Below are 23751 nucleotides of genomic sequence, written 5' to 3'. Positions count from 1 at the left end.
AGTTCGAGGCGCGAACCCCAGCACTGTGTCAGAGTTCACAACGTGAAAAAGGGGTTCGCAACGTGAACTCAGTGCTGACGTCTTCTGGAGCCTAACAGACTAAACATTGTAACTACGCACCTGATGACGTCCAAGGTCACGACGTGAAATGATGGTTCACAACGTGAAAACTGAATATTCATCCCTATAAATAGAAATCGAAGGCAGCTGTTTTTGGTTGCTAATTTCTCAACCTCTCTCCTACTCTAATCATCTTTAAGCCTTCTTTTAACCCCCCCCCCCCCCCCCCCCGAAGCTCTGGTACCATCCCCGATACCCGAAGCGAGCCCCGAAGATCCTAAGAAGAAAAGAGTTTCAAGCCGAAGCTCTACCCGCGAGAAGCCCGGTGTGTGAAGATATCTCGGTTTCATCAAAGAATACTACTTGAAGAGCCGTAGGGCTGTCCGACAATCATCTTAACAAGTGAGTGTGTAGTTACTTTCTTCTAACACATAGATATGAAGTATTTGCTATGAAATACGTGTTATGTGTTTATATATTATTTGTTTATTCGAGATGGATGTTAGATGAATGTTTTATACATGTTTGTATATGATTTAAACTATATATGTAATTTAAATCTACAAATATGTTGGGTAGAACATGGATAGATGAAATAGTTGGTGTGTGATGAAAGATTAGTTTGAGGATGAGACGAAAGATGATATAGATCATGAGATGAGGGTGACAAGTGAAAAATGAGTGAAACCTTTACCCAAATGATGGCCCCCATCATTCAGCAGAGTAGGAATGACAACCACGGACTATTCTAGACAGTCTAGTGGAACACTAGCAAGCTCGCAACTTGTACGTGTTGTGGACCTTATGTTCACCGATGTACTCTAAAAACCATGGCAGCTATAGACTTAGTGCCTTATAATAATACGATGGTAGCTATGGATTTAGTACAGTGTAGACGAACCTTGGTAGCTATGGATTTAGTACTGTATAGATGAACTTTGGTAGCTATGGATTTAGTATTGTTCAGACGAACCTTGCCAGCTATGGATTTAGTGTTTGTTATAGGAACCTCGGGCAACAATGGACTTTTTGCCAATTCCTTAGGTCAATCCTTAGGAAAGAATGAATGAAGGATAGTTGATTCTTAGGGTAAAACTTTAAGAAATAAAGAAGATAATGGAGATGGGTAATTGAGTTGATTGTTTGATGATTAAATATAATAATTATATTATTGTGGGTTAAAAACCTTATATGCTCACCAGGCTCCCAAGCCTGACCCACTTAGTTTTTTTTGTATCACAGGTAGTGGCACAAGATCATAAGTTAGTTGACATGATGAGAGACTTTGGATTATAGATCAATAGTTATAAATAACTATTGTAAGGTCTATTTTGTATTGTTTATGCTTTTGGTCTATATAGGAACATGACATCTTGAGATTTTGTTATTTAATGAAAATACACTTTTTCAAGAAAAGTTTTGATAGATTCTTATCATATTTTGTTTCGGGAACAAATTCCTCAACTCTTTTAATCAAAGGATTACTCTGATTTTATAAAACAACGCATAAACAAATCAGTCTTTTCTGGCCGTGAAATTGGGGATGTCACAAAATATGTGTGATTCAGAACATCTCCCATGAACGTTAGGTTTTGCGGTTCCTTAAAGGGACGAACAAAGTGGTTTCAGAAATTTTCTTCCGAGACCGGGTGCTTTTTGTATGACAACAGTTGTGAGTCATTCTTTCATTTGATTCAACAACATCAATCGAGTTATGTAAAGCATCGATATTAGCATTCAGGTGTTTATTATTTGTAACCAAAATGTTTCCTTAACTAAGCGTAATTTCACATTTGTCTTTCAAACGACTCGATCTTAAGCATGTGGTATACAAAATGTGATCTAAGTCTAGTCAACTCACTATCCAACTTCTCACTAGTTGGCCTTGATCGTACTCTCCTGGGCCTCCCAATTGTTCTTTCACGAATAGTCGTTATGTTAGTGTGCAACCTAATGCTTCTTCTTCTTGTTGACATGATGGTTAACCTATTACATTTAACAATGGATCATAAGTCAGTTGCTTTATTATACATTAATTTCAATATCACGTTATGTGATTTTTGTGTATTTTCCATTGCAACTCTTGCATGAATCACGAAATTTCCCAACATAAAAAAATATACTTTGCAAGCATTCGTTTAATACCAACATAATACATAATAGAATTCATTATATCTTTACATACAATGATTACATCCTTACTATAATTTTTTTCATGGTTTTTGGGAAATTACGATTCTATCAACTATTACATAAATGACTAAAAAACCCAAAATTTGCAAGGAGTTACAGACACCTACTATAAGATCTATTCCCAAAATCCTGATCATAGATAACATTAAATGCTTAACTTCCATAATTACTCCTAGGTGTTCTTCTACCATTACATCAGACAGGCAATACTATATATCCGTTTGTCCCATTCATTGCTTGACTTCTTCCATTCATCCAAATCGAAAGTAGGTGTTCAATGCCCTTGTGATCTCAACAAGTTGTATCCAGATCGCATCCAATATTCCGTTAATAGCCACATTTTCCCTTCCATTGGCTCCCACCCCGATAAGAGTCGCTTGAGCTTGAAGATCGACTTCCATCATGTGGGTATCCTGGCAACAATCTATGTGTCGAGTGACCCTTGCATCTCTATCAAAGTATTTTGATGTTGGGTCAGTTTGGTCTCCAATTTTCCCGCCTTCCAAGCTACGTGTGTAGTGTTGTTTTCTATCTCTTTAATATCTCCTACCGCCACCCTTTCTTGCTTCTCTTGTTTCAATGTTCGGTCGAATAACAGAGCCAAAGATCCAATGTAATCACCGGGCGGAGGCCGCACTCCTGACCTTTATCCGTCCTCGTATCGGCTGGTGATTCTCCCACCCGAGATCATGTCCTCGATAAACGTATCAATCCAATTAGGATCTCTTAACTCATCCTCGTGCTCTCATATAGTCTATAACCGTGCTTCTGAATTCCCCTATGGTTAAGAGTGGTTTTCTTGGTTGTTTGGTGGGTTTTTCCCAGCCTTCCTTAAGATACTCCTGTAAGGACTCGAAGGTGAGGGCCTGGGAGGAAGGACCACCTCGACTTCAATGTCTTTTGCGGTCTCATTGTCTTCATCAAAATCAGATTTCTCTTTTTCCCTTCCATTTCTTCACCTTCTGACGAGTCTTCCATAGGTTCTTCTTCCTTTGAAGAGTCTTCAGCCGCGATTAGTTGATTCCTCGTCTCTCGGTCGGGATAACAGAGATCTCCGGCTAGATGAGGGGGTGAGCATGGGACTCCCTCCTTGTTTCTCCAAGTACCCATATATATATATATATATATATATATATATATATATATATATATATATATATATATATATTGTTAAATATTAATAAATAAAAATTTAATCTTATTTTCATATAAAAAAATACATACGTTTAAGAAATATTCACATATTTTACTTCATGACCCTTAATTCTCATAAATTTTAATGTATCAACTACTATACTTAAGTTAAATGGTGCATACGATCGGTCCATAATAAAATTAGGTGTGCAATCTAGGTTTATTTGTGGCACGCCATATATAGTATAAAACTTTAGTTAAGTACTTGATCTTAAAATTTTGAGTCTTAAGTTCATTTTATCAATTGTTATGCGTTGAGGTTAAATAGTATGACTTCCTTACTTTACTTTGACACGTATTATTTCTTCATGTTATCCTTTGTGTATTTATCAATTTAGAGGACTAAACCTTTATCAGAGAAGTTTTCCCTAGGATATAGTTGTATATCTTAAGAGAAATACCGATGGCGGCAGGAGAAATCAAAGATGGAGAAAACAACACTACACACGTAGCTTGGAGGGCAGGAAGATTCGAGACCCAACAACAAAATACATTGATGGAGATGTGAGGGTGACTCGACACAGAGATTGCTAAAAGGATGCAACAGGATACCCACATGATGGAAGTCGATCTTCAAGCTCAAGCGAATCTTATCAGGGTGGGAGCCAGTGAAGAGGAAATTGTGGATATTAACGGAATATTGGACGTGGTCGGGATACAACATGTTGAGATCACAAGGACATTGAACACCTATTTGCGCTTTGGATTAATGGAAGAAGTTAAGCAGTGAATGGGACAAACGAGAATATAATATAGTCTGTCTAATGTAATGGTAGAACACCTAGAAGTAGTTATGGAAGCTAAGTAGGAAATATTATGTATGATCAAGATTTTGGGAATAGATCTTATAGTAAGAGTATGTAACCCCTTGCAAATTTTGGGCTTTTAAGCCATTTATATAATAGTTGATAGAATCGTAATTTCCCAAATACCTAGCAAAAATTATAGTAAGGATGTAATTGTTGTATGTAAGTTATAATGAAGCCTATTATGTATTATGTTGATATGATCATGATTTTGGGAATAGATCTTATAATTTGTAGCAGGTAATGTTATGTATGATTAGGATTTTGGGAATAGTTCTTATAATTCGCAAGCATTCGTTTAATACCAACATGATACATAATAGGCATCATTATATCTTACATACAACAATTACATCCTTGCTACAATTATTACAAGGTTTTTGGGAAATTATGATTCTATTAACTATTACATAAATGGCTAAAAAGCCCAGAATTCACAAGGAGTTACATACTCCTGCTATAATATCTATTCCAAAAATCCTGATCATACATAACATTATCTGCTTAACTTCCATAATTTCTCCTAGGTGTACTTCTACAATTATATCAGACAATTTATACTATATTCTAGTCCATCCCATTCACTACTTGACTTCTTCCATTCATCCAAATCGCAAGTAAGTATTCAATGCCATTGTGATCTCAACAAGTTGTATTCCGATCGCATCCAATATTCCGTTAATAGCCACAATTTCCCCTTCACTGGCTCCCACACTGATAAGAGTCGCTTGAGCTTGAAGATCGATTTCCATCATGTGGGTATCTTGTTGCATCCTGGTAGCAATCTCTATGTTAAGTCACCCTCATATCTCTATCAATGTATTTTGATGTTCGGCCAATTGGGTCTCCAATCTTCTTGCCCTCCAAGCTACGTGTGTAGTGTTGTTTTCTCCCTCTTTGATTTCTCCTGCTGCCATTGGTATTTCTCTTAAGATATACAACTATATCCTAGGGAAGATTTCTCTGATAAAGGTATAGTCCCCTACATCAGTAAATACACAAAGGATAATATTAAGAAATAATACATGTCAAAGTAAAGTAAGGAAGTCATACTACTTAACCTCAAAGCATATCAATTGATAAAATGAACTTGAGTCTCAAAATTTTAAGATCAAGTACTTAGCTAAAGTTTTATGGTATATACGTCGTGCCATAACTAAACCTAGCTTGCACACCTAAGTTTATCATGGACCGATCGTATGCACCATTTAACTTAAGTATAGTAGTTGATACATTAAAATGTTTTAGAATTAAGGGTCATAAAGTAAAATATGTGGATATTTCTTAAACAGATGTATTTTTTCATACGAAAATAAGATTCATATATATATATATATATATATATATATATATATATATATATATATATATATATATATATATATATATATATGGGTACTTGGAGAAACAAGGAAGGAGTCCCATGCTCGCCCCCTTATCTAGCCGGAGATCCCTACTATCCCGACTAAGAGATGAGGAATCAAGTAATCGCAATGGAAGACTCCTGAAAGGAAGACGAACCTGTGGAAGACTTGTCAGAAGGTGAAGAAATGGAAGCGGAAAAAGAGAAATCCGATTCTGATGAAGACAATGAGACCGCAAAAGACAGTGAACCTATGGAAGTTGAGGTGGTACCTCCTCCCAAACCCACACCTTCAAGTCCTTATAGGAGTATCCTAAGGAAGGCTGGGAAAACCCACCAAACAGCCAGTAAAACCACTCTTAACCATAAGGGAATTCAGAAGCATGGTCATGGACTATCTGAGAGCATAAGGAGGAGTTTGAGAGATCCTAAATGGATTGCTGCGTTTTCCAAGGGTAGGATCTCGGGTGGGAGAATCACCACTCGATACGAGGATGGGTAGAGCTCAGGAGTGCGTCCTCCGCCTGGTGATTACGCTAGATCTTTGGCTCTGTTATTCGACTGAACACTGAAACTGGAGAAGCAAGCAAGGATGGTGGAAAAATAAATCAAAGAGGGAGAAACAACACTACACATGTAGCTTAGAGGGCGGGAAGATTGGAGACCTAACTGACCTAACATCAAAATATATTGATGGATATGTGAGGGTTACTTGACACAGAGATTGTTGCTAGGATGCAACCAGATACCCTTATGATGGAAGTCGATCTTCAAGCTCAAGAAACTATTATCGTGGTGGGAGCTAGTGAAAGGGAAATTGTGGCTATTAACCGAATATTGGATGTGATCGGTATATAACTTTTTGAGATCACAAGGGCATTGAACAGTTGCAATTTAGATGAATGGAAGAAGTCAAATAGTGAATGGGACGGACGAGTATATAGTATAGATGTTAGATGCCACTTTATGAATCTTATAGGGTAGTTTTTATTATCATTTTAGCATCATATTTCATATATTTTCATGTCATTTATTTAAATAATGTTCAGCTCATGTCTTTCGATAGAATTTCCGTACCGCTCATGTTTTTATGTCAATTTCAGATAGTTCAAGTGGAGCAGTGCTTTGGGAGTCGTTGGATGCGCGTTTGGAGCTTAAAGTGGAGCTTGGGACTTATGAAGGATTATGAGGAATGTTTGGAAGATTCTTTGGTCAAGAAACATTCGATTGAATTGATCACACGAAGATAGAATATGCAATCTAAAGTTAAAGGATGTTGCTGCCAGCTTTGACCCCCTGTCAGTATTTTGATCGTATCTCGAGAACCGTAACTCCGAGTGATGCGATTCAAATTGATCATGAAAGTAGATGAAATTTCGGACGTCTTAGGCATAACATACGATCTCAAGTTGCCTTCATGCGATCGCATGGGGGCTTTTTGCAATCGCAGGTTAGGTCGTAGCATGGATTCGAGGTTTTTTAGTGCCAAAAATTCATCCGAAAGCAAAAAATGAAAACCTGTGATCGCAGGTTGTGTACATGCAATCGTTGGTTGGCCAAAAAGTGTCAAAATGGTATCCTACTCCATTAAAAAGGCACGAGACACATTTTCTTTAAAACCTGCGATCGCAGCTTTGATACTTGCAATCGCATGTGCATCGTTTTTTGATGTTGGACGTATAAATAGACCCTGATAGCATTCCTGTAACCTAAGTTGATGATTCCAGAGGTACCAAATGACGAAAATACGATTTTGGAGGCACTTCTCCTATTTTAATGATTTCTGAAGATCTGAAGACTGTAGATCATCTCCTTCAAGTAGATTAATATGATTAGTTGTTTGATGTCTCTTTTCATTTGTTTTTATCAAATTTTAGCCATGTATAGCTAAAACCTTAGTTTTCAGTTCTGCAAAGACAGGTACTTTTCATGTGATTGATCATTAGTTATGGTTTTTGATTTGTGTTTCTATCTAGATTTTTTAGTTTTGTTCTTAATGAATGTTTGATTTTGATTCTTGTTAGTCTGATCACCTAGCTAGGGTTTTTATCATTCCTTGTAATTAGTTATAGAATCCATAAATTTTCTTATCAACTAGTAATAAGTAACAAGTAATAAATCGGTTCCGTGTTTGGGATTTGACTCTATTATAAACTATCAAAATCATATCTTTACTCTTCCGAGCTTGTGAGAAGTATTGGGTATTGTTGGGAATTTTACACAGATCATAAAGCTTCTTTTTTGATTTAATTAAGAGCTTATTTAATTGAATAGTAAAAAGTTAGGGTTAACTGAAGAATTTGTTTTGATTAACTAGTTTAGGTAAAAGAGAAATTACTAGAGCTTGTTTATTTTTTCAGTACTAGCTTAGATAGAACGCATCTCAAATAATCAAATCTGGATCAGTTGCAAGATTAGGTAAGTCGCAGCAGAACTGGAATATTTTTAGTGCAACAAGTAGTGATAATTTACTAGGGTTCGAATTCACAAATGCTACCATTGAGAAATTTATCTCGGACAAAGGCATCAACCATAATTTATCTGCTCCCTACACTCCTCAGCAAAATGGTGTAGTTGAAAGAAGAAACCGAACTTTCTTTGAATCCGCTCGAACGATTTTGAAATTTGAAAACCTTCCTCTTTATCTCTAGGCCGAAGCTGTCTCAACTTCCTGCTTCACTCAAAATCGAAGCATTATCAATCGTCGTCTCAACATGACAACGTATGAAGCAATGAATGGTCGCAAGGCATGTATCTCGTTCCTACATGTTTTTGGTTGTAGATGTTTTATCAAGAATAAGCGTGATCAACTCACCAAGTTTCAACCAAAAGTAGACGGAGCCATATTTCTAGGTTACTAAGCAAATTCTAAAGCACACAAAGTTCTGAAATGTAGAAGTCGTGTAATTAAAGAAAGCTTTGATATCACTTTTGATGACAAATTTGTTTGGAACTCAGATCTCACTCATGTTACAACTCATACCATGGAGTTCGATGCTCCATCTATGGGGTCTTCGAATCCTCAAATCATTTATGAAGTTGATTTAGAAAGCTTGTTTGGACCATCTGAAACCGCTCTTTATTCGGAATCTTGATCAAGACCGTTCTCATCTGTCACTCTAGTTTCTCAAAATGTATTTGGTCCAACCCCAACCTTTCCTCCATTAGATTCCGATGCATTTCAACCTTCTCAGGTGGAGGGGAGAATAGTCATCCAACCCTCGAATCAAATCTTGAAGGATTTCAAGATGCAACAGATCAATTCTCCAAATTGGATCCCATTTCGAACAACAATGAAGATGATGCCAACTTCTTTGACTTTCCGAACAATGACGATGTTGACATATCTAGTTAATAAGTTCAGGGGGAGCATCATCCTTAAATTCAAGCCATTAAGGGGGAGCAACACAAGAACTTCCGAGATTACATATATGGACGAAGGATCATCCTCCAAATCAAGTCATTGGAAATCTCAACGCTGGTGTTCAAACTCGCTCTACTACCAACATTTGAAATGAATGCCACTTCTTTGCATTTATTTCTACAGTTAAACCAAAATTCATCAAGGAAGGTTTGGAACATTCTGACTAGATTACATCCATGCAAGAAGAGTTAGAAACAATTTGATAGAAATCAAGTGTGTACTCTTGTCCCTCCTCCTCGGGATCACCCTATTGTTGGCACAAGATGGATCTTCCAAAACAAACTTGATGATGTTGGAGTCATAATTAGAAACATAGCGAAATTGGTAGCCAAACGATTTATTCAGATTGAAGGACTCGACTATGACGAGATATTTGCTCATGTTGCTCGTCTTGAAGCCATTCAAATCTTCCACGCCTATGATGCTCATAAAGGCTTCAAAGTTTACCAAATGGACGTTAAAAACACCTTTCTCAATGGTGAATGTAACACCCGTCATTTGAGGTAGTATTTATTTTAAAAATATTTGTAATTTATTTGTTTGGGCTAAGGAATGATTAATGGATTATTGAGTGGGCTTAGCAAGTGGGCCGATAAGAATGGCCTACCGAAGACATACACTGGGCGTCAGTCTGGTGTACACAGGGCGTAGAGTCACATTGGATGCACGGGGGGGCGGGGGGGGGGGGGTTAGCAAGCATTCTCCAAACCCTAATTTTTAGGGATTAAGCCATATAAATACAACATTATGGCTTAAACCCAAGCCTTTTTACCATCCCCTCAACCTCAGAAACCCTAGATAGCCTCCATTTGCTCATTCTTGTGTGTGTTTGGCCTTGTGAAGCTTGTTTTGGAGCTTAGAAGCTTGAAAGAAGAATGGAGAAGATAATGAAGAGGAAATTGAGTATCTTGAGCTCATAGATCCGGAACAACATCATCATTTGGGACTCTTTGGAGGTATAAAGTTCACAACTTTCTTCATGTATGCTTAGATCTAGAGTAGTGATGTTTTGGACCCTTTTGGTCCCAAGAATGGATCTTTATGACTCAAATTCGTTTCTAGGCCTAGGGTTGCCACCCTTAGTGATATATGAGTCTCATAAGCAGTAAAGTTTCGATCTTTAAGGTCCTTTTGTGACCATACATCAGTTTTGGTCATTTCCATGGAAGTTAGATGCAATAATCCAAGTTTGGGTTCATTTGGTGGGTTGCAAGCCACCAAGTAACCGACTTTATGAATTAAGATATGTTAATGGACTCAAATTTGTATTTTGGACTTAATGTATTAAGGGATTAAATAGGTTTGATGAATATGGCTTAACGGGGTAGTACGTTGGTCGTACATGATAGTTCGCGCAGCATACAAGCCATGCAAGCCGTACGCGTAGCGTACAGAGGAATAAGCTCAACGTACTCTCATGATTTGGGCTTCACATCTTTTGGGCCTTGAATTGGGCCAAATCTTTGGACTTATCAGGCCTTAATGGGCCTTGAGGAGTTAGTTTTTGGGTCAAGGACATATTTAGGCTTTGGGAAAGATCCATTTGAGGAGTTGGGCCCAATTTAGAAAATTGGGCCATTAGTGGGCTTGGAAAGATAAAATGGAATTGGGCTTTAGATATGGTGCAAATTAGATAAGCAGTAAAATAGTCATTTTACCCTATTGAGTGTTATAGATTTTGACTAAGTGTTGTTATGATAATGATACTTGGGGAGTCGTTACAGATGCCGTTGGGGATTCCTTGTCGTGAGATTCGACACTTAGCTTTGCGTGGTGAATTACCTTCCAGTAGAAGTGGGTCGAAGGCACCACTGTTGTCCCACTAGTATTGATTATAGTTGAGATGATTGTCTTTGTGATAATTGTCTGGTATGCCACTATCTGTTATGCTTTATGTTCTAGTATGTTATGTTATCATGTGGTAGTGGTAGGGGTGAAATAGTCTCCGGTTACCGGTTGAAAGAGACCGAAGGGGAGGCCAGCACCCAGATATGTTAGGTAGTATATGATTTATATGTATATGCTAGGGCATTATGTCGTAGTGGTAAGGGTGAAATAGTCCCCCGTTACCGATTGAAAGAGACCAAACGGGAGGCCAACACCCATATATGCTAAGCAGTTACATGTTGAAAGAGACCGAAGGGGAGGCTAACACCCAAATATGCTAGGCAGTTACCGGTTGAAAGAGATCGAAATGGAGGCCAGCACCTAGATATGTTAGGCGTTATGTGATTATATGGTATGTGGTATGATGGGGGAACTCACTAAGCTTTGTGCTTTCGGTTTTTAGTTTTGGTTTCAGGTACTTCTTCTTTGAAGAGAAAGGATTCGGCATGACTGCAACACATCACACCACTATTTTCCGCACTATGATGTTCTTGGTATTTGTACTCTGACATTATTATGACTTGTTTTGAGACATATGACCTATGGGTTCTTATGATATGGGATAACTCAATGATGTCTATAATAATCTGTTTTATGAATTACTAAAATAAAAATGAAATTTTTGGTCTTGGATTTTGGGATGTTACAGTGAACTTGATACCGAAGCGTATCTTCAACAACCACCTGGGTTTGTAAATCTTTCATATCCAAACCATTGTTACAAACTCGAAAAAGATGTCTATGGCCTTAAGCAAGCTACACACGCCTCACTGATTTTCTGAAGCGTTTTGGTATTCACAGAGGAATTATTGATCCAACATTATTCCAAAGATCCAAAGGGAAACTTTTGATGTTGGTGCAAATATATGTGGACGACATCATCTTTGGATCAACCGATTCAACAATGGTTGTTGATATTGCAAAGCTAATGGTTCGTCGATTCCAACTGAGCATGAATCGAGAATTAATTTTCTTCCTCAGACTGCAAGTCAAGCAGACCAACAAAGGAATCTTTATTCATTAATGGAGTGTTTAACCCATGAATGTAACCCTAATCCTATGGAAATGAAAGGTCATGGGTATTAGGGTTTAACCCATGGATCCTATGGAAATGAAAGGTTATGGGTATTAGGGTTTACATGAATGTAACCCTAATCCTCCATACTATATAAAGAGGTCCCTGGTTCATGAAATGGGCACTAGTGTGTGTATACAAGAGGGCAAAGCCGATTTAGTGCAAGTATCCTTATTCTCAAGTTATTCCAAGGGTTCTTGGTATTGTGTGAACCATTTGAGGTGCAACACTTGGCGTACTAGGCTCTTACAAGTTAAAGACTTCAAGATCCATCAAAAGGTATGTCATTCTACTAGATTCTTGTAGTATAGTTGGTTCATATTATGCTAGTTAGGATGAAACCATAGAATATTGAATATTTGTATATATATAATAGTGAAAACATAGATCCAAGGTTTATAGGGTTGCATATACGCCATAGGAGTGTTAGAATGCTCAAAACCCATCAGTGGTATCAAAGCCTAAGTTTGTTTTTAATTATACTTTATGCAAATTGCTGAAAAATACAGAAAAAAAATCGATTTTCTGTTGTTCTGAACAGTGGACTCGCCGAGTTCATGCATAAAATCATCCAACTCGTCGATTTAGTTCATGAAATCGATGAGTTGGACCCCCGGACAGCATATTTTTGAGTTTTTTGGTTGGAATTGGACTAGGAACATTACCCTAAGTTGTTTTTGAACTTGTAAACCTGTTTTTGATGTGGTAATATTCATGCTAATCCAATCTCATAGATAATTGTCAATAGATTCATGTTTTGTATTAGTTTAATGGTTAGGCTAATTTCATGAAAATTGTTTGATTTGAATTATCTTTTTCTTATGAGTTGATTTAGATTAATAGAAAAGTTATGTGATAATACGTTTTCAATCCAAATTGATCTAAAAGTTGTTCATAATTTGTGTTTTTGAAACTTGTCCTCAAGTTATATGAAAAGTCACATTTATGATTATTAAAACTCATAAGATTTCCATAAGTTATGAAAATGAAGAGTTTCATTTTTCAAATGTTTTAAAGTCTTCCATAACTTGTCCTCAAGTTATGGAACTTGAAGAGTTTTTCATTAAAAGTACTTTAAACTCATAAGTTATGGAATTGAATAGTTTTTTGAATTGTTCAAAACTTGCCCTCAAGTTTTGGAATTTGTAAAGTTTCCCCTCATGAATACTTTAATTCCAAGTTAAACCCCCAAAAAATTTAAAAGTTAAAATTCAACCCTTATACTATTATAATATTAATAGCTAATAGTTATATATATATATATATATATATATATATATATATATATATATATATGTGTGTGTGTGTGTGTGTGTGTGTGTATGTATGTATGTATAAGAACAAAGTGAATCTCACCGTTAATAGGTCTCATTCACGAAGCCGGTCTATAAGGGGGGTATAAGTTTACCACCTATCAAATGGTAGTTTAATGAGTATCCACTCTCACCCACCGCTTCCTTGACTGGTGGAGGGACGTTAGCCGAACGAGTTTGACAGGACTCTAATTCTCCCTTCATTATAAGTATAATGATAAATATAAAGTAACTAAATCTTTTATAAATTCTCAATCTTAGTTACTTTAGGAAAATGTGAATTTGGTGCTAACCCATGAAATTACACTTTGAGCTTTGCTTAAGTCGTTAGTGGAGCGTGTGTGGTTAACCGGCACACTAACTTGGATTTAACAAGGTTAGCAAAGGGTGGCTTAACGTTTATCATAGAATCAGTGGAGTGCATGTGGTTAACCGGCACATCGATTAAGTGATAAAAATTAAGAGTACCAAGTATATTCGTATGGTTATTCACACCTTGTTTGTGATCCTCGGCATCCCAGTCACAAAATTGAGAGGGCACAATCGAGATTGAAAAATGCTATTGAAAAACTCAATGAATCTCAAAGGATATAGGAGTTTCAAATCCAATTAAAACCTAATAAATTATTTCATTTTTCATGATGGAAATTGGTGAATCGTCATTCACCTACCTTCAAATATTTTATAGCTTGGATTACTGCATCCCTCTTCCAAGTTATAAAATATTGTGTTGGGTCCTAGCCTTAATATTTCATATTGGGTGTTATATTAAGGACCTAAATCAACTAACTTGAATTTCACCCATTCTAGATGTTTCGTTCAGACAATTATGATCTTCTCAAATCTCTTGGAACAAGTTTTCCTAATGAAGATGTTGTTTCGTGGTTGGATAATGGAAATCATTATTCTCTTCCTCCAACTCCTCCAATTATTCTCCCTAACCCACAAGTTCTTGAATAGTTCAAGGTCAATCAAGCTCTATTGGCAAGAAAAGTCTATGTGTGCTCACATCTTGGATATGAAGTCACATATTGACAAGCCGGTAGAGTTGGGTGTCAAAGTCTTGAGGAAGTTGGTTGTTAACTAGGTTCTTCAATCACTTTCTATGTCACATAGTGAGTTCCTTAAGGACTACTATGTAACAGGATATGACATGACCCTTAATGATCTTACCTATTTGCTTGATGCTGCTGAATCAGCAATGATTTGGAGCATTGGTAAAGCAAATTTTTATTAGAAGATCAACTTCCCAAACTTCCATGGATATTGACAATGGTAACATTGGATATACAGAAAAGCTTTATCTTCCCAATGGAAAGGGATTGGCTATAGTCAACTCGGTTGACCAAATGGTAAAGAGAAAGGCTAAGTCTGAGATAGTCTCATGTACCATCACCAAAGAGTCCATATGTTTCTATTGCCAAATGAAGGGGCATTGGTTGCGAAGCTGTCCTGGCTACCTGAAAGATCTGAGAGAAGGAAGAATCAAAAAGTTTGACTTTGCTTCAGGTAAGTCCACTATCTAACTTTGTTAAGTTCCTAATTGATGATTCTTAATACAAAATGTGACTCGATTACATTTTGATGTTTGGTAGGATCAAGCAAAGGGAAGGAAACTTAAAGGAAGAGTATGCTGAATCTGACCGCGAAGATGGATTTCAATCGCATGGTTCGAAGATCAGATTCTTGAGCTACTACTTAGGAGTTATGATAGATTGCTAGAAAATATGTAATAGCATAGTTTTCATTAAAAGTCGCATTGTAAGGAAATAGTTTTTTCCGCATTTATAAATAAATAAAATTTTGTTTTACTTTATTTTATATCTCCTTCCAATAGCATTTATGGAAAATCGATGTTTGTATGTTTCTAGCAATAATGGAAATATGAATTTGATTCTTTCATTTGTGGTAGTATTTAAATTTACCAAATAAGGAAAGATTCTCATCACCCAAGTTTTCAATTGGACCAAAACTTAGAATCATGCAAGTTGTATGATGAATGAGAATTTTCATCTTTGGAAAATTAAGACTAATTCCTTGTTCACATGTATATGTGAGTCAAGTGAAGGACTAAGGGATCGAGTACACATTCTTGTGCACTGGTCAAGCCCACCACAAAAGATCGATAAGACTATTCGTCATGATTTACTAAAGTTTAGTAAATATGGTTATACTTACAAGTTTAAGTACAATTCTGAAGCATTGGAAAAGTTTCGATGTATGGTAGAACGAATGAGAATAATCAAATTTGGCAGAAAGATAAAAGTTTCTCAAATTTTAAAAGATGGGAGAGTACTTTAGTATCATGTTTTATGATCATCTTAATGATTTTGAGACAATATTACAATTCATCCTCTAAGGACATTTTAGTGCATTCCTATGACTAAGAAAAGAAATCTTGAATTGTTGAAATGGTTAAATCAAGAAGATGACTCATGCTTCGCTCCAAACAATTCTTAGAGTCATACTCCAAGATTGTAACTTGACTGACATATCTTAAAGAAGGTTTATAACACTTGTCAAATGTAAGAGTAAAATGTGTTCTACTCTTGTACATTTGAAATTGGTAAGTTGTGATGTTTTGGATAAAACAAAGACCAACTAAAGCCAATTGTGTGAAGTGTTTGTCTTGATAAGAATCTGCACTGTCTCTTGAATATTTGTTTGTTAAGGAATGGGTCTTGGCAAGAGAGTCTTATATACCAAGAGGACAGTGGGAGTCTAAAAGATCCTGAAAGAGTTTTAAGATCTAATCAAGAATAAAACTTGTAGTTTATCACTAGCACACGACTTAAGGTTTATAACCTATCCTGTTGACATAGTCTTATTTATGTGCCCATTGCAGATAGAGTTGGCTTTGCATATGAGTTCTGAGAGTTCTCAATTGGTTGCATAACAACTTGGAAGCAATGGTAGGCCCTTGTGCTGCCAGGTGGCAAGAAGTTAAGACTGCACAAGTTCAGTATGAGTTTGGATTTGTCACTAACCTTGTCTTGTGATTATGGTTTTAACAAATTCACATGGATAGAAACACATACACCATAAAGTCTAAGTGTCATAAGGTTTCTCTTCGATTCATGAAAATGATGGTAAGGAAACACTTTTACTAAGTAGATTTTAAGAAGAATAGAAATTGTGATATTTTCATTCTCAAAGTCGTTAGTGGAGCGTGTGTGGGTAACTGGCACACTAATATGGACTTGTGAGAAATGGCAAAGGTCTAAACAATTGAGATTATAATTACGGTATCCCTTTTCATAGTTCTAAAAATTGTTTAGACACACATGCGTGATATCTAAGGAAAGGTGTATGATTTTGATAAAGTTTTATCAAAGCATCTCGTATCAGAAATTTGAACTTTGGTAAGAAAGTCAATAAAGTATTGATTTCTAGAAGTTCAGCTGATTTCTGAGTACATGTCAAAGCTAGTGGGAACATAAGTGTTATGTTAATAATCTTCATGTTAGTGGTAGCATGATAATTATAATAAGTGTTGCAAGTTAGCAATGTTAATTATAGAAAAGTTTCAATTGGGAAAAGTTGTTTTGCTATAATTAAGGGAGAGGAAATTATACTTCGTTTCAATTCTAAAAGCTTAGATTGAAATTTTAATCGTCTTTAGTCAAGGATATATATATATATATATATATATATATATATATATATATATATATATATATATATATATATATATATATAATTTTATGTTGGAATGGTTCAACATAAGGAAATTCTATATATATTGTGTTCTCAGATTCGATTATGATTAACGCATCCCTCTTTATAGTCGAATTATGAAAACATGGAAAATAAAAAATATTGTAGCAAAAGACTAATCTAGAATCATTTCTTTATGTGAGACATCATGAATCGTGTCCCATACGCTTTGGATATAGGATCGATTGCATGTGCTATAATATTCATCTGTTCTAAATTCTTCCAAATGTCTATGGCATTAAGAGGGAAAAAGTGCTAGGACTGGATATGACTAAAGTGATTAAGCAACTGTCGAGGACAATCAAAGGTTTACCAAAGATTGGTTGCTCATGGATAGTTGGAAGTATGGTGTAAATTTTTGGAAAGGATAATATTGACATATTTTGAAAAGAGGAAACTCTTGTTCAGAAGTGATAATCAAAATGGGAATATGGAAATGTTTCCATAGGTGGAAGTTATTCATTAAATCTAAGTAAGATTACGAAACTTAATGCAAAAAGGATGTTCAAAGCAATGTCCTTTGAATTTGAGACTTCGTTTCCATGGAATGATCTCCATTGGAATACTTTGTAATGTTTGTTGCCAAGTCTTTGTGACTTTGTGCATAGTCATTACATGAGGATCAATACATATAAGTTTAGGATCCAACAGATTTTGGTAATTGGTAGGAATTTGGAATTCTTACATTTTCGATAAGGATTTGGGATTGTGAAATGAGAATCATTGAAATTATGTTCAATTGATCTATTCCACAAAGTAAGGATCATAGAAAAACATAGTGTGCATACTTGGTGTATGGCACAACTATAGTTTGGATAAACATAGTGTGCATGCATAGAGCATGGCATGACTACTGTTTTAATTCAAGTATTAAGTTGATTATTTGAAACATTATGCAATGAATAATGTGTAATCAATACGGTGATAAATAAAAGGTGTTCTATTTATATTCATAAGTTTTGAGACCATATTGGATTCGATTATTCTTGTGTTTCACTTTGCATGTTTTGACTTCTAGAATAACTAGGTCATTCTTCTCGAATGAATAAGTTATTCAAACCATCCACAGTCGTTTATATGTTGGAAGTAGGTATGAATCAAGACTGTCATGAAGTTAGCTTGTAGATGTCTAAGGTGTTGGACATAGCAAGAGTTGTTACAATATTCATGAGTGCTCATAAGTTCTGAGTATTAGATTAAACCCACGCTCATTTGACTCACTTCATGGATTTTATCATGAGTGATCATGAGACAATAATATCTTATATTCTTCAAACCTAGAGATATGAGTTGTTGACTATGAGTTGTTTATACATTGATTATACGAAAACGCATTGGTAACTCGATGTTATAAAACGTGCCTTTGTGTTTGATTCAACAAGTAGTAGAACAAGCATATAAGTCGAAGTTTATCCACTCCTTTTACCCTTGAAGGGATAAAAGCGATATTTGTGGTCCCCTCGATGATTTAGTGATGACACCCTAAGTGTTTGGCTAATTCTGGACTGATGTGATTTGTTCAATTAGTCAGTCGTCATAAATCGAAAATCGGGAAACAACAAATAGACAAAGAGAATGATTATAATCATATCTCATTCTATGTGATATCTACAATGGAGGAATGTATGATCCCTTATCTAATGGACAAGTCATTGACTAGGTCAGAGTTCGACAGCGACTTTAAGAGCTACGATTTCTAGTCAGGTTTTGGAGTCATATGCAATAGTAGTTTTAGACTTATCCAAGTGGGAGACTATTGGATTAGTGTCAAAGTCCATAACTATAATTGGTATGTATTTGACCCGATTTGGCATGATCCATTTGGGTTGCATGGCATCAGAACAATTGGATAGACAAAATGAGAAAAATGATACTTATGATTTATATTAATATATTATAAGTTCTAATATATTAATATGAAATCGTATTATTTAATTAGTATTGATCAAGAATTAATTTAGAATTAATTTAGTGATCAAAAGGAACTAGTTAAAGATGGACTCTTATATAAAGGATGGGCCAAGTTCATTTAGGTTGGGCTAAGTTTTCATGGATAGTCCATGGAGTGTTTAACTAATGGATCCTATCGAAATGAAAGTTCATGGGTATTAGGGTTTACATGAATGTAACCCTAATCCTCCACACTATATAAAGAGGTCCCTAGTTCATGAAATGGGCACTAGTGTGTGTGTACACAAGAGGGAAAAACCGATTTGGTGCAAGTATCCTTATTCTCAAGTTATTCCAAGGGTTCTTGCTGTTGTGTGAACCATTTGAGGTGCAACACTTGGGGCACTAGGCTCTTAAAGGCTCAAGACTTCAAGCTCCATCAAAAGGTATGTTATTCTACTAGATTCTTGTAGTATAGTTGGTTCATATTATGCTAGTTAGGAGGAAACCTTGAAATATTGAGTATTTGCATGTATAATAGTGAAAACATAGATCCAAGGTTTATAGAGTTTCATGTACACCATAGTAGTGTTAGAATGCTCAAAACCCATCAGAAGAGAGTATCAGTTTAATCTTTTCCATCAAACCCCATGAATGATTCTCGCTTCTATTTGTTAAAAGAAAGATACCAATGACCTCCAAAACGACATTGAATGAAGCCATCTGAGTACCCTTCATTATTCCCTTTCACTTCAAATAATTACCAAGTACATCATTCAACAATCACTTTAATCACCATATTTAGAATGATATTTTTCCACCACATGGAGTTATTTTGAGATCAATAGTGCAACCTAAAATCTGATTCATCTTTTTACATTTTATAACATTATATATATATATATATATATATATATATATATATATATATATCCTTGTCCTTTTATTACCCTTGGCAGCCAACCATGTTGGTATATATCCTTGTCCTTTTACTATCCCAATAATAACGAAAACCCAAGACAAATACCCACATCCTATGATCAGATGACCAAAACTTCTAACTCATATACATATGTTTATCTCAACCTTGCAAGACGAGCCACGAGAAGAATAATAGTAAAAAGGAAATAACTTTACTTGAGGAACCAAAAATGGAATACATAACAGCATACTATATTACTCCCATAATTTAAACCAAGCACATTCAACTTCCAATATTCTACCTACCCTCCCGATTCAGATCCGCATCCAACCTATCATAAATCATCAAGAACAATGATAAAAATGTAAATTGGTATATGAAATATAACAGGATTTGAGCCAACAAAATTATGAACTCAAATGGAGCTTCAAAACTTACAATCTTTTCATATACAGCCCAAAGATGCAGCCTATCGAAAGCAAGATTTTATATTTCGAATCCGAAAAGTTACATAAAAAGGATTGAACAAATGACAAAGGCTACAACAATATAATATGTCTTATTAACCCAAGTGCAACTATGCACCACCAATAACTACCATAAAATCTTTCCTACCACTTTATCTACTATTCCCAAAACTTTTCAAAGACGTGCACTCAGTTCATGCATATAACAAAACTCTTCACCCCTCAAAGCTTTACATGAGAAAATTGGATGTGTAGGACTTATCACAACGACTACATGTGATAAATGCAACTCAATTACACTTTCCTGGATATACATACGGGACATACTAGAATGATATAATGAACAAAGACCACTGCAATACCTTTTATGAAAAACTTCCTGGTCTTCCATGCAAGTATCAAAAAGACAACTAGCATACTACATATAACTGCCAAGGTCCAAACCACGGTCTTGCATATAATTTTTCGGGAGCCGTATCCAGGTCTTTCATGCAATTTCCAGGTGCCACCACCTGGTGTTTCTACATAACATAATCCTATAGGCCGGAATTGGTGCCTTCGACCCCTTAGTATAGTGAGGAGAATCACCTCTCAATCTGAAAGATCGATGAACATGACACTACTCCAAATATCAGCTCTACCAGTCACATATAGAAGAAAGATCAAGGTGAACAAAGTTTGGATCTACAAGATCCAATGCAACCAACACTTCTCTAATGAGGTCCTTCTTCTCTAAGATGCACCAAGAACAAACAAAGGTACTCAATAACATCTTCTTTTGATCACAAGGGTCAAACTAGGGTTAGGTTTCAAGGGAGGGTGTTGGAGAGGTGGAGGTTGAGAATGGAATGGATTTGGGGAAGTTAAGGGGCATAAATAGGGCTCAAACCGCGAAAATAGGATTTAGGTTATGATCGCGTATGCCCAGCGTACTCCTGGTACGCCCAGCGTACCAGGGATGCCCAGTATGCCCAACGTACTTCTTGTATGCCCAACGTACTAAACTAAGTCTAAAACCTTCCTAACTTATAACGGTCATAACTTCTTCGCTCCAACACTATTTTCGATGATCTTTACATCCACGGAAAGGTATTAAGGATCTCTACAACCCTATCTAAATATTTTTTTACTTAAATCACATCAAAATATAATCCTTAATTCATAAAAGAAGTCTAAAACACCACTTTTCCTATTTTACCCTTTGACTCCAAAGCTCAAACTGGACTCTTGGATCATATAATCTACATTACCCACATCCAAATGGGTCTAAACCTCTAACGCCAAAGCCCGAAGCGTTATGATACTTGATATTTATATCACCACCCTAAATTATGAAATGACTCGAAACAGGGTGTTACAGACACGCCATGACAAAACAATCGCAAGGTTCCTTTTACCACTGCACCGCACCAAGCACTTGGTCGTGTCGCGGTTTCCCTAATAAAAAACTAACTTATAAAGCACTTAACCCTTGTAGATCAAGGCTCGTAACTTCATCTTTGATTCTTCTCAATGACTTGATGGATAAAGTTTCCAACTTTATCCATTCAAAGGGTTGGATCTAACCAAATCTAAAACCCTAACAAGATTTAGTCCATCAAAATCCATAATTCCTTGCATGGTTGAAAAAAGAATGCAACAAACACATTTTCCTTTCTTCTTAAGGTCCAGAGATATCATCAATGCCAACTAAAGTTCTGGAGTTGCTCAACTCTAAGAACTTGAGGTCCAAAAGACCTAAAGATGACCAAAAGTCAAGAAAATCTTAAATCTATGCACCAATTGAACATAGTAGAGGTCTAATACTTATAATGTAGAACCACAAGGAATAAAGATATCTCATGAGTTGATGAAGAAAGAAAATCACCAATCTTTAACACTTGAGAGCTTTTAGTACACCAACACTTGAAGAACCAGAAAATAATAACAGAGAGGCTAGGGTTTGCTCCCAAAAGGCCTTTGTTGAGATGGATGCTGGCAAAAATGACCTAATGCCGGAGTTCAAGCCTTTAAATAGGGAAGAAAGTCTATAAATATGGGCTTAGATTGCAACTGAAACTACGTCGCGATGCCATGCTCACCGTGTCGCGTTCGACCTCGTTCAATAAGGCCTAAATCCTAGTTAAACCCAAAATGACTTTCAGTCCAAGATTCAACTCCTTAGTCCAATAAACCTTACTCCTATAAGGTCCAAACTTCAACTCTAAAGACCCGAGACTTCACTTGATCCAACTGAAAATTGTTATTCTAAAATAAGATACATCACGAAACTAGGTGTTTCAACAAAAAGCGTCTTTCTTTGTTACCTATTTTCTTTGATAGAAATGTATGACCTTTTAGTTGACGAGGTTCTTGAAGCAAATATGCCCTTCTTATTCATCTCTTGGATTTGGATTATCAATTGTAATGTTTGGTCTATCGTTCGAGTCTTTTGGAAGATCCTTCAAATCAACATTTGTAATTGGAGTAGTTGTGGGTTGTGGACTTATTGATTGGAGTAATTGGAGTAGTTTGTTGATTCACATTAGAAATCGAAAGGAATGCTTGATTGGAGTTGGAGTATTATCTTTTGGATGATCCTGTAACACTTGATTCATTGGAGCTTGGTGGTATCTTAAAAAATACTCAATTTTACACTAACATGTCAAATTTCAAGTCAATTTCACCACTAATTTCAACTTTCAAGCAAAAGAATTACTAATTTCATAAAAAAAAACAACTAACAATTTCAACAAAAAAAAAATTAATTTCATAAATCATAAACCTAATAAAAGTTCAATACTTGTTTCATTCTAGGGTTTGAAGAAAGCTCTCAAATTCATAACAGAGGAATCTATAATGCTTAAATATGTTTTTTATTTGGCTAATTGCAACTACAAAGGTTCGAAAATTTATGAATTGTGTGAGGTTGTGAGATGTTTTTTCTTTCTTCTTGTCAAGCCAACAACAACTTTGTTGCTTCTTTTTTTCTGTTTTCATTGGCTACTTCTTACTCCTCTATTTTGTTGCTTTTATATGCATAAGACTAAGAGGGTGTTTATGAGTGCTTATTTAAAGTGATAAATATTTTTTAATTGATTAGCTTATTGACTTATAGCAGTATCAAAACGGAGTTAAAAAAATTATATATAAAAAAGTGCTTAGCCACTTTTGATAAGTTAGTGATAAGTGACTTATAAAAAAAATGACTTATTCTTGATATAGAACCCCTATAAGCTATATTTTAAAAAGTTTATATCTAAGACTATGTTTAGCATAAAAGCTAGCTAATAGCTAAAAAATTAACTGATAAAAAATAACGTTTGGTAAAACTAACTAAAAGCCTAGCTAAATTATATAAAATAACATAAAATGACATTTAAGAGTATAGTTTAATTAAGGGGTATATTTAGAAAATTAAAAAAAAAATCCTGAAAAACTAGTCTAAGTAGTTTTTCAAA

This window comes from Lactuca saligna, chromosome 5, assembly GCF_052625555.1.
Source record: "Lactuca saligna cultivar CGN05327 chromosome 5, ASM5262555v1, whole genome shotgun sequence".
In the NCBI taxonomy this organism is placed as follows: Eukaryota; Viridiplantae; Streptophyta; class Magnoliopsida; order Asterales; family Asteraceae; genus Lactuca; species Lactuca saligna.
This window is presented reverse-complemented; position numbering follows the sequence as displayed.